The sequence below is a fragment of the Engystomops pustulosus genome, chromosome 9 (assembly GCF_040894005.1).
Source record: "Engystomops pustulosus chromosome 9, aEngPut4.maternal, whole genome shotgun sequence".
Taxonomy (NCBI): domain Eukaryota; kingdom Metazoa; phylum Chordata; class Amphibia; order Anura; family Leptodactylidae; genus Engystomops; species Engystomops pustulosus.
In genome coordinates, this window is record NC_092419.1 from 33,501,497 (window position 1) to 33,519,448 (window position 17,952).

Sequence of the window (17,952 nt, forward strand, 5' to 3'; positions counted from 1 at the left end):
CCACTTTCTAGGGCTGTGACAGAGGAGTAAGAGACACTCTCCAAATCCTGCAGAGGGGGTGAGGATCAAAATCCATAGTGGTGTCTATCAGCGCATTACTGCACATTCACACCCTGCGAGATGCTAAGAAATAAAAAAAATAAATAAAAAATAAAAAATCTCCGCTTTGCCCGCAAATGCAAAGTCAGAAGTGATGCCGCCTGTGAAGCTGCCAGCACGCCGCACATGGAGAAGGACAGACCCGGCTTACCTTATGCTTATATGCTGATCTAGCAATCCCAGAAGACCCAATCCTCAGCCGCAGAATGCCATATGGGAAAAAGCAGAAGCAGCACTAAGCGAGACGGACAGAGTGCTGGGTGAGGCTTTAGCATGGGTGTAGAATGAATGCCGCCATTTTAAAAAGCCTGGCTCTTGAAATCACTAGGCATAACGAAATTAAAGCACGCCCCGCGTACATAACTTCATTGCTGGGACGTGCATCTGGGATGAAACTATGCAGCTGCGGGGGGGGGGGGGGGGGGGGGGGGGGGGTTTGGGGGGGGAAATGTCAGGCAGGCAGAGGAAGAGGGGGAAAAAAAATCTGCAGTGTAAAGCAGGCGACAGCAGTGAAGAGGTTAAACGCCGCCGCTACAGAGACGCATACTAATATCCACTTTCTAAATTGTTCAAAAATGTTGCAGCGGCCGGGGGTAGGGGTTGGTGAAACGAGATTAAAATGCGACGAAATCTGTAACGTAGCTCTTAGGAAGCATTTCCTGTCTCCCTCTGCTGCAGTGACTTGGTACAGTCCGCAAAAAAAAAAAACAGAGCACCTAATGGCCTTTGGGAGCGGTGTCGTATTGTGGAGCGCAGGGCTGGCTGCTACCATGGCAACATAGCTAAAACCTACACTAGAGCCGCACAATAAATCCGGCACTACAATAAAAAGGTGACTCGGAGCAATTAGTGGCAGCAAATTCACTAGTTGGTGTAGGACGCTGCGGCCTGCACGTGCTGCACCCTGGCCACGGAGGGGCACAGGCGTCTCCTTCCCCTCGTTACAACACAGGCCACATTGTAGAAAATACACAATGTAACGACACTGCAGAAACGCTAAGTGACATAATATCCTCCTTGGGGAAGGGACATGCTGTGTCACCTTGTCCTCACGTTACCCCCCCCCCCCCTCTTTCCCAGAAGCGATTAAGCTGAATATACACTTTAGACATAGCGTATGGCTTCTCATGGTATGTAATGTCCACTGAATTCCTGACAACCATAGAGAAACACAGACACTATGAGAAGGGTTAATCTTCGCTGTGCAAAAAGTTCCGCAACTTTTTTCGTAAACTTTGTTTTTATTTTACCTCCTCATCAAAATATACGTCAGAAATGAAAAGCGCTGATACGTCATTTTCCCTAAAAAAAGGACAATGGGGTTCAACCGGTCAGCGTAAAATGGCGTGACATAATCAGAGGGCGCCGATTGGTTGCTTTGACAGCTGAGAACCTGTAAGAGCCTCTCGTTATAGCCGTCGTTCATTGGGATCTAATATTGCAGATTATCCCATGTGGGGAACGATGTAAGGAATAAACTTGTCCAAAAGTTTAATTAAAAAAAAATATATATATATATATATATATATCAAAATATTGTATACAGGCGGACCCCTACTTAAGAACACCCGACTTACAGACAACCCCTAGTTACAAACAGACCTCTGGATGTTGGTAATTTACTGTACTTTAGTCCTAGGCTACAATAAACAGATGTCTGTAGTGAAGCTTTATTGTTAATCCTGGTTCTGATGACAACCCAAAAGTTTTAAAAATCCAATTGTCACAGAGACGCAAAAAATTTTGTCTGGGGTTACAATTATAAATTCTACAGTTCCGACTTGGATACAAATTCAACTTATGAACAAACCTCCAGAACCTATCTTGTACGTAGCCTGGGGACCACCGGTAGTTGTCAAAATTATACCAATGAAAATTTCCGACCTTCACACAAAAAAAAAAAAAAAAAAACACCTTGCCAAGTTTTTTTACACTCAGTATGTCAGAATATAGCGTCTAAAGTATTTTTTGTGCAAAGTTTTTGAATCTTTTTAACCCTGGACCGTTTTTTCATTTTTTTTTCTCTCCACACCTTCAAAAATCTATAATCTTTATTTTTCCATGTAGCTTTTTGGGGTTTATTTTCAGAGTAACAAATTGTACTTTGAGTGATGGCATTTTATATTCCCTGCCATTCACTGGAAATCTGGAAGAATATTAAAAATGTGGTGAAATTGACACGTTCTTGCCATTATGTTGTGCGTTTTGTTTTTACGGCTTTCACTGTACACTCCAAATGACACCTCTTCTTAGATCTTTGGGTTGCTGCAATCATGAAGATACCGAAAAACCTTTTTTAGGGGGAAAAAAAAAAAAAATTCTTCGTTTCACTATATTCTGATGCCAAAAAAGTTTTCCAAATTTTGGAAGCTGACATTTACCATTTTTGGAACAGACTTTTTGATCACTTTTTATTCAACTTTATATGTGTTGGAAAATGGCGAAAAAAATAGAAGTATGGACATTTTCTATCACGGGGTTCGCAGTTGGGATAACCGTTTTTATATTTTGATAGATCAGAACATGGGATGTGGCGATACCTAACATTTATGATTTTATTTGTTTATTTTTATGTTAGTAGGGAAAGGGGGTTGTGTATGTATTATATATTTTTTCAATTAATTTATTTTCTTACAAATTTCTGTACCCCCCAGGGCTCTTTAACCCCAGAGGGTCCAATCACTTGCACAATATACTGCAATATTACAGAATTGGGAATTATAAATTCACGATCTGAGAAGAAAAAAAAAAAAAAAAAACACCTGCTGATCGCAGACTGCTTTACAGGTCCTGCTATAACAGCCATGGTACTCTCTGTTAGGGTCCTGGCCAGGGCCGGCTCCAGGTATCAGTAGGCCCCTGGGCAAAAGAGCCTCAGTGGGCCCCTTTGCAGTGAACTCACGTGCCAGCATTAAAAATTCAAAAACTAAAAAAATTGTCTCCTGTTCCCTGAAATATTCCCCAGTTTATCATCCCAAACAGTCATGTCACGGTCAGGGCAGTTTTGAGGCATTTAACCAACAGGGCGAACCTAAAAATGTGTGCCCCTCCACTCTGCCAAGTAATAAAACTGAAACTTCAACTCAGCTGCTGCGGAACCTCATAACACACACCTGAGCTGCTGCGGAACCTCATAACACACACCTGAGCTGCTGCGGAACCTCATAACACACATCCCTGCTTACACAGAACCCTCTCTGCTTCTCATGTGCATTTGAGATGATTAATATCATTCACACATCCACACAACCAGCAAGAACATATATACAGGCAGACAGACATGCATACAGATACAGGTACATGCAGATAGATACAGAGACATGCATAAAGATAGACAAGCATGGAGGCAAACACACACACACACTGACAGACAGATACATGCAGGCAAACACATCATCACACATACATACCTCCCAACATTTGGGAAAAGGAAAGAGGGACAAAATGGCGGCACGCGTAGCGTGCCGCGGCGAACCCCCTAAGCCACACCCCCAATCACTCCCTGGCCACGCCCCAAATTTTAGCCATATTAAAAATAATAAAAATCATAATTAAAAAAAAAAAAAAAAATATTATCCTCATTGGGATTTGAACCCAGAACCTGCAGTGTCCATGTGCAATAATAACACAGCGCCTCAACCCACTGAGCTATAACCTCAGTGATTAACAAGTGGAGAATTTTGGTAACTAAGAACTATATACTGCCTTGGTATATAGGGAGGGATCTTCTCAGATTATTGTAATTATTGAGACTATTATTATTATTATTATTATTATTATTATTATTATTGAGATGATTATTATTTTTACCATTATTAATAATCATCTCCATAATAATAAAATGTATAATAATAATAATAATAATAGTCTCAATAATTACAATAATAACCTCTGAGAAGATCCCTCTCTATATATCAGTGCATTAGTCTGTGTCACAGTGTAAATGGCAGATAACATGTCTTAGTTACCAGAAATCCTCAGCTCTGTATCACTGGGCTTATAGCTCAGTTAGTTAAGCTCCTGTCTATGGTGCAGAGGGTCCCAGGTTCGAATCCCAGCCTGGCCAAAACTTTATTTAATTTAATTATATAAAGAGCTTGTGTCTGGGGAAGACCTGGAGACCATATATGGACAGATAGAGATCTGAGCTGATGACGTGGCCCCTGCTCTCTCCACTAAGCCGACACTTCTCTGAAAAGGATTCCCTCCCGATGTCTGCTCTGGGGAACCCTAGGAGATGCAGTGACCATATATGGACAGATCTGAAGCTGATGACGTGGTCCCTGCTCTGCGCTAAGCCCGACACTTCTCTGAAAAGGATTCCCTCCCGATGTCTGTAGAAGCCATTCTGTACTGTGAGTTCAGACTTTCAAAGTATTTACTATGCGGACACAGCGCCGGGACACAGCGGGACCTGGGGGGAGAATCCGTGACAATATCATAGCTGCCCGTGACGCGGGGCAGAGGTACGAAAAACGGGAAAGTCCCGTCAAAATCGGGACGGTTGGGAGCTATGCACATACCATACACTCACTATATACACATCCATACATGTCACATACCATCACACTCCCTGAAGTGTCTGCAGCAGCCCTGGAATCATACAGAGGAGTCTTCAGGCTTCTCCTCCTCCTCCACCTCTTCGTCCCGATTTCTGAGGTGCCGGATTTCAGCTTTACTGCAGCTCCGTGGGAAGAGGTGATAGGGGGAGGGTTTAACCCATAATGTGCTGCACCACACAGGCAGCTCTGCAGCCCCTCCCTGTGCTGTGTCTTGTCTGAGTGGGGGAGGAACAGTGCAGGACACAGCTCAATCACAGGAAGTAAAGATTGAAGATGTGCACAGCGTGTGTGGGCCCCCGGCAGCTCTCTGGGCCCCGGCACCTGCCCAGGTATGCCAGGTGCTGGAGCCGGGCCTGGTCCTGGCTGTCACAGCAACCAGTCAAACGCTAACCAATGAAGTCTGTGGGGACGCCGGCCAGATCCAAGATGGCGGCACACAGCAGTGGTGTCACTTAAGGGCCACCATCTAACAGAAGCACTCATAGCGGCATAATGCTGCGTTCATATCACGTTTTTATCATCTGCCTGACGGACACGTTTTTGACTGAAACATGTGCTATGGCGTATTCATTAATCTCTATGGACATAATAGATGCGCACACAGTGTAAGTTTGTAGTCCTGTGAAAAACGTGGGCTGATGCGTTTTCCATGTCCTTTTTGTCCATTTTCTTCAAGGGTATGCATAAATCCGTCACATCTGATTTCATGCCCATATTTGAATCTTAAAATTCTCAATCTTGATAAGGACACATGGGAATGGCTTCAGGAGGTACAGGAAGTGGAAAAAAAAAAGTTTAAGTTTTGCGTTTAAGTATACGTTTTTAAAGTGTAGAAACCGATGCAAATGGATGTGACATAAAATGTATACATCAAATTAATGTAGACGGAAGACACAAAATTCATCAGTTTGTCAATTTTTAAACGTATACGTTTCAGTGTGCGTCAGGCCGATGTAAAAAACGTGATGCGAACCCAGCCTTGTGTATGAGCCTGCTCCATACATCCTTAACAGACATGTGACCTACAGATATTAGGAGATAACCAACTATATAAAATTTTGTGAGACAACATTTTTCTTTTTTGGTTCTGTACAATGAATTTTGAACAAAACAATTCAGATGCAGTTGAAGTTCAGACTTTCAATTTTAACTCTGTGTGTTGAACAAAATGATCACATAAAAAACATAAAAATGTGAGGAACTAAAGCATAAAAATGATAAACTGTACTTGCGTCATTGAGCGCCCACCCCCCCCCCCCGGTATCCCGCTCCACGGGCTCTCCTTGCAGTGCCCCTGTTTGTTTACAGGGACATAGTAGCCCCGCTCAGGCAGCTTCTGGCTTTAACCCGTTCACGACCCGGGACGTAATAGCACGTCACGGGTCGGCCGCGGGTGCATGGAGAGGGCTCACGCGCTGAGCCCTCTCCATAGCCGGCAAGTCTTTGCTGCATATTGCACCAATCGCGGGTGTTTTCACCTCGATCGCCGCCGGCAATGCTGCTGGCGGCTTCAAAAGGATGGCGGCGCGTGGGCGCCGGCATCTTTTAGAGGATCGCCGCTCCCCGTGACATCATCGGGTTAACCCATGCATTACAATGTGCAATGTGCATTGAATTACAATGTATGAGTAGCAAAATCCCCATACTGTAGTATGGCAGTATATGATAGGATCGGATAGGTTAAAAGTACCCTAGGGAGTCTGAAAAGTACTAAAAATAAAAAATAAAAAGTTAAAAAAAAAATTAATAAAAAACCCTAAAAACTCAAATCACCCCCCTTTCCCTAGAACTGATATAAATATAAACAGTAAATACATTATATACATTAGGTATCGCCGCGTCCGAAAATGCCCGATCAAAATATGATAATGGTTTTTCACTGCGTTTAATCCCGTAACGGAAAATCGCGCCCAAAGTCGAAAATGGCACTTTGTCATTTAAAAAAATTCTATAAAAAGTGATCACAAGGTCGAACAGTCCGTACACCAAAGTATAAAAAAGTTATTAGCGCCAGAAGATGGCAAAATCCCCCCAAAAATTTTTGTACAGGAGGTTTTAATTTTTTTTAAATGTATGAAAACATTATAAAACCTACACAAATTTGGTATCCCCGTAATCGCACAGACCCAAAGAATAAAGTAGACATGTCATTTGGGGCGCACAGTGAAATCCGTAAGATCCAAGCCCACAAGAAGACGGCACAAATGCGTTTTTTTACCAATTTCACTGCATTTGGAATTTTTTTCCCGCTTCCTAGTACACGGCATGGAATATTCAATACCATCTCTATGAAGTGCAATTTGTTACGCAGAAAATAAGCCGTCACACAGCTCTGGACATGGAAAAATAAAAAAAGTTATGGATTTTTGATCATGGGGAGTAAAAAATTAAAATTAAAAAACAAAAAAGGCCAGGTCCTGAAAGGGTTAATGTGGCTCAATTGGGTTGAGATATCTGGTGTGGGACTTGGCCATTCAAGACTGTTCACTTCTTTGCTTTCATAAACTTCTGGGTCATTGTCCATCTCTATTATGAAGCACCAACCCATCGACCAGATTTATCAAAACTGCAGTTTGCCTCATGCATGTGCAGGGTGTGCCAGATTACTGAATACTCACATGTGGTCTTCATTAATCTGGCGCATCTGGCACTGCTTGACATGTGTGCACCAACAAAGCACTAACGCGCTCCTTTAGGCGCACATTTTTCAGTCCTGTGGGCACAGTGGAGCCGTGACTGGCACAGACAATTCTTAAATAGATGCACATGCTACAAAAACACTCTTGTGCACAGTAGGCCAGAAAACTGGTGCAGCCCAATCAGTTTGGCTGGATATGAGCACACAGTGGTCCAGATATATGAAAACCGGTTCAATCTGCCTTAGGCCGCATTCACAAAATCATATGGGGGACGTATGTACGCCTGCAGCTATACATATGTCCACAGAAAGCAATGGGTGCATGGAGCGATACAGTGACGTGCTCCGTACTCATGGGAAAAGATAAGCCCGTGTTATGGGGCCGTGTGCAATGGATTGCTATGGAGAAGGGAGAGGTCACCCCTCCTCCATGGTGCCAGACATATGCCCTCCCGGATAGGCCCAAGTGGGCATTCATTTGTGCGAATGTAACCTTAGGCTGCATTCACATGAACGTATGTAAATGGCCATATGCTACCCGTACCAAAAGTTTTTTTTTTTTTTTTTTTTTACGGGTTTCATACGGCCACTTTAATTTCAATACGTCCAACTATTTGCATTGTCGTTGTTTATACTGTACTGTATGCAAACCGTGTAGAAATATAGAGCATCTCCCCCCCCCCCTCGGTATTTCAGTTCCATATGCCCTATATGGAGTACGGCGCCGTGCACCATATATTCCTGTGTAGAGTCGCTCTCCCCCTCCTCCTCTCCCTGGCTCTGCCGTGTGCCGGCTGTGCTATGGTATGGCAGGCAACGGCAGTGTGAATGTAGCCTTAGTGCAGTTTACCTTACTAATGTGCACTTTGCGTCACATCATTTAATAGTGTTGCACGCTCCTAGTTAATCTGGTCAGTTCTCCCCTTTATTCGTTGGATCAGGATGATCAATTTATTTTCAAAAAGTTCCCATTTTCCGACACATGTAACTTTTTCATCGTTCAATGACCTTCGCTTGTAGAAGTTGAGGGTCTCCTGTGAGAGAGCATGTGTGAGACATTATCAATTCCAAGGAGGCAAAAAATATTTCCCAACCTAAACTTTTTACTGTAAAATATTAAATTTAATCATCAAAAGCAATCTGAGTAGATTCAATGTTTACGAGCGAGAGAAGGTACCCTGTGGCATCAGAGGAGGAGATGGAGAGGGGAAAATTCAGTTCCATTAGAGAGTTAGAATTGTGATCTGTTAGAGGGATGGGGAAAATTTTGGACTGCACCAAAAACCATGTTAAGTTTCAGCAAGGACCATGTTATGTAGGGTTAAGGGTCATCAAGATTATGAATCAGGAACAAGATAACATGTTTCAATGGTGTTCTACCATCTTCATCAGATCCAAATCATAGTGAATAGGGAACGCCATTCTAATAGAGCATCAATGAAAACGTACTTCAAATCTGTCCCTATATCAGAGATTAGTTATTATACAAAAACTTGGGTATAGATTATCAAAGCTTGAAAATTGGCAATCATACCGTGAAATAATTACAATTCCTTGAGCACCGTCAGGAATTGCGATTATTTCCCCCCTTACGCCACCACCACATCAAGTGGACCAGGAGGGGCTTGAAGGGGTCCGAGTGAGCCGACTTGGGTTGTTCCTGCCCCACTCCTGTGCACCAGCTATAAGCTGCACCTGTTCTGGCGAAGGTTATAGCGCAATTCTAAGAACGACCAGCGTCCTTATATATCCGGCATGACGGAGGGGTGGCGCACTATGCACCATCACATGATAAATCCCCCATTGTAACGTATCTATGAATAGCATCTCAATAAAAGGCAGTTTTCACTTTAGTGTCAGATCTATGTGTTCTATTAATTACATATGCAGAGCAGAGCGAAGCAGGAAAAATTAAATAATGCATATTTAATGTGTTCCTGACAGCATTCATCAATCTTTTCTCCATTTTCAACCCCAGCCAGGACTTAATTACAGAAATGGACAGAACAGCAGAACATAAGCAGTGAGCCGCAGGACCGGCTAAATAAATTATTTTCTAACCTGTGAACATATTTTCTTGCCTCTATGTCTTCCAGGTAATAAAGCTAAGCTAAGCTTAACTCATTTATATTCAGAGGAGACACCTCCGTGTTCTCTGCAGCAGGCTTCTGGGTTAATAGTGTTTGGAAACATGATACATACTGAATTAATGGAAGAGTTAATCTTAAAGGGACAATGCTAAGAAAATTCATAGTCTGCACAGAACATGCCTACAAAACTTTCCTACAGATAGGATGTGTACATAGCTGTGACATCTGTTGTCAGTAGTGATGTAATGATGAGTCAGTGTTATCTATATAGAAGTCATTATACAGGGAGGGGGAGGAGATAAGCTGTGACATCTATTGTCAGTAGTGATGTAATGATAGGTCAGTGTTATCTATATAGAGGTCATTGTACAGGGAGGGGGATAAGCTGTGACATCATCTATTGTCAGTAGTGATGTAATGATGGGTCAGTGTTATCTATATAGAGGTCATTGTACAGGGAGGGGGAGGGGATAAGCTGTGACATCATCTATTGTCAGTAGTGATGCAATGATGGCGTTTCCCCTAGATGCGTTATCTTTGATTTTTATTATGTCCGAGATGTAAGGGAGGTAACTGATGCATAGAAAACCCCTATAGAATCAGCAAGTGGCAGTGTATTATTTAAGCCCAGTAGCCAGAATAATAATAGTTTTTTTTTCTCATTTGTAGATGGAACATCTCTATATTTAAACATTTTAACTTGAGGATGAAATTTTATTTTTCTGTTTACATAGCTGTATGAGGGTTTGTCTGCAGAACAAATAATGAGGTCCCTAGGAAATACTAAGTGTTCTTGGTAAAAAGAATATTAGAACTTCCTTCATCCTGAAGGAACGCTTCTCGGCTCTCTGAATGATCTACCATGCTGTCATTCTCACATGCTACTGATAAGGGTCCTGCATGACCCAAAACAATACAGTCAGTATACACACCTTGTATATTTCTATTATTATTGTAATGATGCTTTCTTGTAAAATGTTTTTATTTCTGTTACGGTGTTAACCAAATGGAACAGTTGGATTCATATTTTAATAGATCAGGTGTGTAATTTACCTGCTATCCTTCTAAAATCAAGTTTTAAAATTATACTAATGAGCCAGAAGGGCTCTGGGTGGCGTTACAAGAGCCCACTCGTGTTGTAGCTTCAAATGCTGTTTACACTGTCTGTCCATCTCCCCTGCTTCCTCATCCTTTAAATGTCACCCTGACACCATTCAATGTCATCTACGCTCCACAGGAATTGGGAGGATGGTCTCAGACTACAAAAGTAACTTGAGAAATCTTTGGTCAAAAAATTAAGGGGAGGCCAAGAATTTCCTTCCTGAAATAATAAAAATGAAGAGGTTATATATTTTAACATATAAACAGGGGAAACAGGTTGCAATAGATCCATCCCCTCTTAGGCTGCACTAGTACAGGGGCAATGTGGCTTCTATAGATCATGTGAAAGCCATATGGGTACGACAATCGTGGCATTGCTTCAAACTATCTGTTTAGTGAGCAAAGACAATATGACTTTTCAATCTACCATCATCATGCAAGTAAATAGCAAAGAAAACACCTCTGTCCTCCTGGCAGTAATCTAAGCCTTTGCTGGGAGGTCCGGGCCCCGCACCTGCTGGCTGACAGATAGCCTTTTGTTTTATTTCTCCAAGACACAACTGAGAGTGCCAAGTGGGTAAGAGAACAGAACGGGTATTGTCAGGAAGAGGACATGTATTTTAGTCTTATCTTTCCTTCTTCACTACCTGTGGAGTCTGGAGTTGGCCACAAACCTAGAGAATTATCCTACATTGTGTGGATGATTTTTCTTTAGGACGGTGCTACATACAACCATTGGCAAGACTAACCATCATCTGAGCATTATTGTGTACTAGATACACAAGGAACATTAACAAGACCTGTCAAATACCGAAAGTGTTCTGTGCTAAATACAGTCATGCACCCTCATTGCAAAGGACCTAGTTTTAAGTCTAGGGAAGTGGTTCCCCTCCATGATCTCTGTGTCCTCCTTGGCTTAAATGTATTGTAGCATGTTGGGAGTACACGGTTTCCAATCCTAAACATAATCCCTAAAATGATTTTTCAGCCTTTTCTCAGTAGCGAGCAGCTAGAAATACAGTTCTGGTGTCATTTAAAAGAGGATAATCTCTCCTCATATTTTGCACATGGATTGACTGTTACAGTGCAGTGCAAGTTTCATACAGAGCTCCCATCCCCCTCTTTAATTTTAACTATGGATATCTCCAGTTCTGTGGGACTTGGAAACACAATCCTTGTGTGATTTTAAAGGGGTTGGCCAGACTAACATTTTATATGCTTTTACTGCCTTAATAATAATCCCCGAATGTTCATCAAGTGATTCAGCATTCCTGCTACTGACTTTAATGCTGTCTGCAAACTATCCCAAGATCTTTGTTTACATATCCGAGCACTGATGAATAGGAGGAGCTGTAGCTAGAGATTATGACTTATCATGCTCTCCCCCTCCCCTCTTCTTGTGTCTGTTAATGAGAGGGACAGTGAGAGGAAGAGGCACATTAGGATGTACTGCAGGAATGAGAAACTGGGAGGCTGTGTATATATGTAGAGGGCAGCAGGCTGAAATTCTCAAAGAAGGCAAAAGACAGGTACATATACATGCAGAGACATGGCTAATGGGATAGATTTATTGAAGAGTGGCCAACCACTTTAAAAGGGGAGAAAATATATGTAAACTGTATTTTTCAGATACAGAAGTTATAGGTATTTGAAATGTGCCCCCCTTCTGCTTGTCAGCTAAAGGTGGCATGGAGAAGGAGGATGGAGCTGCAAAGAAGAGGGAGCTGACAGAAGCAATGGCTAAAAGCAGCTGCATGGACAAGAGAGGCTCATGTAAGAAAAGTGCCATTACTAGACATGGTAAATTGGTGCCAATGATTCTACAGGCAATAGAGTAAAAATAAATTCAAAGAATTCAGGGTTTGGAGAGTTACAATGTTGTTCCAGGAGACTATGATCCCCTGAAAATCAGCCCTAACTCCAATTTCAATACCAAAAATGAATATAAAGTCCTGTTATTATTTTTAGAGAAACACAGTAGACCAGGAATACTCATTTAGGAAGTATTTGCCTAAAAACTACTATTTGATATTACTGATTGAGGCCCCACGTCCCTGAACCTACCTACTTTCACTGCTAAGGCTGGGGTCACATCTCATTTTTTGTATACGCTCAGCATATGCATTGACATGTAATGGCAGACAGAGACATAGTCGTTGCCACCGTCTGACCATTATCCACTGAAAAAGTCAGGATAGAAAGACATAGCAAGTTATGTTTTTCCATCCTGTGCCCTATAGAGCCTATAGAGAGCGGATGCAGCATATAGCATCCCTAAGCCCCAGCTGCTGATCAGATACGTCGCTCAGCAGGAGGATGGGATTTGGTGATGTCATTGTCCATATAAGGACAGTGACATCACTGGGGAAACACCCTGTACATCAGCAGCAGCCAATCGCCATTGTTCACTCATTTATTATTCACCCCCTTTCAGGGGGATTGAGGGATCCTGGGGCAATGTATCCCACTGAATAATTATACATTGGGATACAACTGTACCATACGATGTAAGGATACATTGGAATCCCCCTGAAGTGTACTTAGAATGTATGGAACAAAACGTAAACTCTGCCTTAAGCTACATTCACACTGTCGATGCCCACCGTACCGTAGTGCGGCAGGTAAACGGCAGTGCCGGGGAGAGGGGGAGGGGGAGAGCGCTGCTTACCCCCGCCCCTCTCCATAGGAATGCATGACGCGTGGCGCCGTATTCCAGAGAAAGATAGGACATGTCCCATCTTTCTACTGGGTACAGAGGGGTACAGTGCCACGCCGTGCGCCAATTGCCGTCTATGCCCCCCATATAGCAGTGTGAATGTAGCCCAACTATTTTATACAATTCTCACTGTATATTCATTTCAAGAAGTGAATAATATAATTTAGGATGGGTATTTATTGTCATTGCAGCCTTAAAAAAAAAAAAATAATAATAAGTCTGGGTGCAGCCCACCATCCACTGGGTAGTGCTAAAGCAAGAGCTTGTGGCTGGTGGGAAGACACTAGAGCCAGGCCCTCACCATTACACGAGTGAAGTTCAAAACAAGAGGTGATGGCCCCTACCAGCTGTACTATAACTACCACCATACATTCCCCTTATAGTGGTAAATACCAGTTCTACATAGGGCTCTGAAGATCATATAAGTAAATGCAGTAAAACTTTTGGGACTTCAATTGCTATCTATTCATGGATGATCAGTGCACCGAGCTCAATAAATGTGGGCCGTAACTAAAGGGGCATAACTAAAGGGATCGCTGCCATAGCAGCCTATATGGGACCCACAGTGGGTATCGGGTGTGTATTGGTCATGTATATGCTGCATGTCTGTATATGGTATTGTATGTAAGTGTATATTTGCAGTATGTGTGTATATGCTGCATGGGTCTATATGGTACTCTATGTTTGTGTGCTGTATGTATGTATACATGTTATGTGTATACTGCTGTATGTTTATGCTGTATATGTGTATATCTATATGTATATAAATGTGTGCGTATATGAGTGCATAAATGTGTTTTATTGTAACTCATGTGTAAGTATACAAATACAGGCAGTCCCGGGTTACATACAAGATAGGGTCTGTAGGTTTGTTCTTAAGTTGAACTTGTATGCAAGTCGGAACTGTATACTTTATCATTGTAATCCCAGCCAGAACTTTTTTGCTCTCTGTGACAATTGAATCTTAAAAAATGTTGGGTTGTCATAAGAACCAGGATTAACAATAAAGCTTCATTACAGACACCTGTGATAACTGTTATAGCTGATTATTGTAGCCTAGGACTAAAGTACAATAAATTACCAACATCCAGTGGTCCATTTTTAATTAGGGGTCGTATGTAAGTCGGTGTTCTTAAGTAGGGGACCGCCTGTAGATTTAATTTTTTGTTAGTGGGAAGTTGGGGCCCCATTCAAAATTGTGTTAGGAGGCCCTTATTCTCCTATTTACGCCCCTGATCTCGATAAATTATTTGCACTCATGAAAGAGTTATACTATGTGATACATATTACTGATGGTTATGTCCATACTTACAGCTGGATACTGAACACCATTCAATAAGGAAGGAAATGAAGATCTGTGTCCTAATAAAATTTAGACAAACAAGAAACAGACCAGATATTGTTCATTATTCCTCTGCATAAAAACTGAGCCTGTAAGTAAAATCCAATCAATGTTTAGAGTAATAAAAGTTTATTGAAATCTGCACAGCATGCTCCACAAAAGCCTGCTTATAGGCCCTATTCACACAGCTGAAATTGTGGCGATGATCTGTTTTCAAAAATTGATATATGATGCAAAGATTCCCCGCTTCCCTGCTAACAGTGTTGTATGGTGGGAAAGCAGGGACTTCTTGCATCATATATTGATATGATGCAAGGAATCCCGTTCTCAGAATGGTCAGTTTGTGGATTCATGCGATTTTGAAGAACAGAACTATGAAGACTAAAATGTCCAAAAATTTCATGGGAAGAGTAAATATTTGCTTAAATAAAACATGTCCACAAACCTAAGAATTCTTAAATCCTTAAGAATCACCCATGTATATTGTGGCTCCATCCCATCCTCATGTTATAATCGGTCATATCATGGCTCCTATAGCAACCTATGGGACTATTTCTATTGTTTGTGCAAACTATTTTACAGGTTGAGATTTTGCATATCTATAACTGTATTTTCAGTCTGTAGGTCTGTTGTTTAGCTCAAGTCTCATGTAAACTTTAACGAGAAATAAACTGCAAAATAATCAATTCTATCTGCCATCTGTTGCATGCATTGTTTTGCAATCGTTTCCAATAACATTTATATTAATTCAGCATTTCGAGCATTGTTTAGATGAGAAACTTATGTCGGCTTCTTTAATCCAATCTATAAGAAACAGAGGGAGCCATATCCCCAGTACGATTAGATTAGATCTCCCCAGTACGAGCTTTCATTATGTGGTCAGGATCAGTTCCATAAGATTGGGTTTGGCACACACAGTACAGATGAGTATATAACTAGTCATCTACAGAAATACTGAATAGCAAAAAAACTCATTTCCAGCAGAGACTGGGGTAATGAGGACGGCACCTGTTTCTGCATGGTGGACAACTATGGGAGCTGCTCATGGTTGTTGGTGGATCAAATGATCTTCTCTACTGGTGGTCTGTCTGATCCATTAACGTCATGAAGTAAGAGTTCTCCTTATGGAGAGTTTGCCAATTAAGGCCGCCTTATAGGTGAGTGGAGACTTCTAGCCATTGATGCTCCACCACGGGATTCTGGGAAATATGCAAATATGTTTTCCAAGGTGGGAAAAGGAAAACAATACCTCTTTTTGCTACCTTGTAAGGCAGACCCCTTAGCACCTAGCATGATGTAAAAAGAAGCCTAATAACATGATGTGGGATTTAGCTAAACCAGTATATTTATTCATAAGTTTAACTTTCACTAGTATGACTTTGCCTTGGCCATAGGTTCCACTTTATCTAGTATGACTTTGCCTTAGATACAGGTTCCAAATTGGACGAGATACTGTTTCAACATGTCCAATTCCAAAATTGAAAGTAGAAAAATTTCAGACCAAAACAGCCCTCTAGTAACCCCTCTGTGTCGCAAGGCCAAGTGTAAATTTGTTGATTTCACAAATGCCAAAACTCCTATCACTACTGGTGAGAAAACAGCCATTGCCCTCTACCTTTGACATCAGAGGGTAGAAGTACATGCTGTGGCTCTGATGTTTTATCCAGAAGCATATTTTTTGATTTAATGGTAGGCAGAATGTATAAAGGATGAGTAAATGATTTGCCTGCCCAGCAACTGCGGGAGGAGTTACCCTTTAAAATGGTCACAAAACAAAAGGTAAAGGTTGTTGTGAGAATAAACTAAAGCATTTAGCTGTGGAATAAGCAGTAATTGAATTTATCCAAAGCTTGAATAAATATTGCGCTACAGTGACCTTGTCCGAGGCACACGCTCTATAAATGCAGTTGCTAGACCTGCAGAATCTGCTCAAATCCTGCCTCAAAATCAGTATTAAATCCAGACCATCCAGCACAATCATCCTATCTCATAGATATTGGGTTTTGCTTTTGGATGGTGTCAGGCTGGGCACACTGAGCTCCGCACACCAGAACAATGCAGGTACATTGAATCCATTACCATCTATTTATAGAACAGCGTGCACATGGCAAAAAGATGACGTGTCCAAGGTCACCGGGAACAAACACAGAGACACCAAACTGGTCAATCCATTAAAACATCAGGCTACAATTAGCTAAGTGGTAAATATTCCAGAGCCGCTGGTGTTTGTCAGGAAGGAAATATTACCAATTACAAGTTTATAAAAGAAGCCCTGTCATCCATCCCAATATGTCTACTTTACTAAATAATTGTCTCCCATCAACTCTGGGGAATGGTTTCTTGGAGCTCTACATTGTCCCGTTACTCTTAGAAATAGATTGGACAACTAGGTGTAACCAGTTGGGGAGTGTCCTTACACAATTAGACACACAAAGTTGTCAATGTATTCATACATTTATTGGAGAAATGTATGTCATTGCACAATGCAAAGTTCTAGGAAAATACATGTATTTGCGAGCATGACAAGCATGAATGCTGCTGTTAATATTCTTATTTAGGACAAAGCATGATTTATAGACTCATAGAAATATATCAGAGTAAATTTGACTACTGGGATTATAGTAATTAATTCATTCGATTAAGAATTTTACAGATTTAATAGTTTAAGGCTACATTCACATGACCGTTGGGGGCCAACAATGGGCGAACGGAGTGATACGGCACCATACTGTTCCGTACCAGGGGAAAAGATAAGACATATCCTAGCTTTCTCCGTAATACGGCGCCATCCACCACGTATCTGTATGGAGAGGGGCAAGGGCGAGCAGTGCTCACCCCCTTCTCTTTCATGCGCTCCTCCCTGTGCCCACCATGCGAACATGCTCGTGTGAATGTAGCCCAACTTGTACAACTACGCTTGGGAGTAGGTCCTCACACTGCTTTGCTCTTACTGGGGCACGAGTATCAAACTTTTCGCTTGCCTTTTTCTTTAATCTTTGAGACTTTTCATGGTGCTTGTGCTCATTTATGACTTTTTGCGCCTTAAACAGTCTTCTTTCAAAGTTCGCGATTGTCTAGTTTTCTGCAGTTTTCCCTGAGTCATGACCTGAATCCAGGTGTGGAAGTTGCATCTTGTGCGCAAAAAAGTTTGGCACAAATCTACAGCTGCCCACGATCGGGCGCAGAAATTACCTAGGAGCCGATTGTGACTTTTGGAGGCCAAACGCCACATGTATCAATAAGAATAAACTGCTAAGATACATCTAATAAAATAAATGCCAAGAAAAGTCCCAAAAAATAGGACAAAGCCAAACTTATGATACACGTGCCCCATTGTATTTCTGTGCATCATACAGCTCCACAGCCTCTCCCCTCTGCACGGAGTGCTGTAGTACTCAAGCAGA

General features: G+C 41.8%; 1 long non-coding RNA gene across 1 annotated transcript in view; it reads left to right on the top strand.

The window, feature by feature from the left end:
- Positions 1-200: 200 nt before the first annotated feature.
- LOC140076404 (uncharacterized) overlaps positions 201-17,952 on the top strand; it is a 43,700-nt gene continuing 25,948 nt past the window's right edge. Inside the window, exons 1-2 of the long non-coding RNA XR_011849596.1 lie at positions 201-359; positions 14,521-14,639. This is a non-coding gene — a long non-coding RNA (uncharacterized lncRNA). The remainder of the gene's footprint in view (positions 360-14,520; positions 14,640-17,952) is intronic.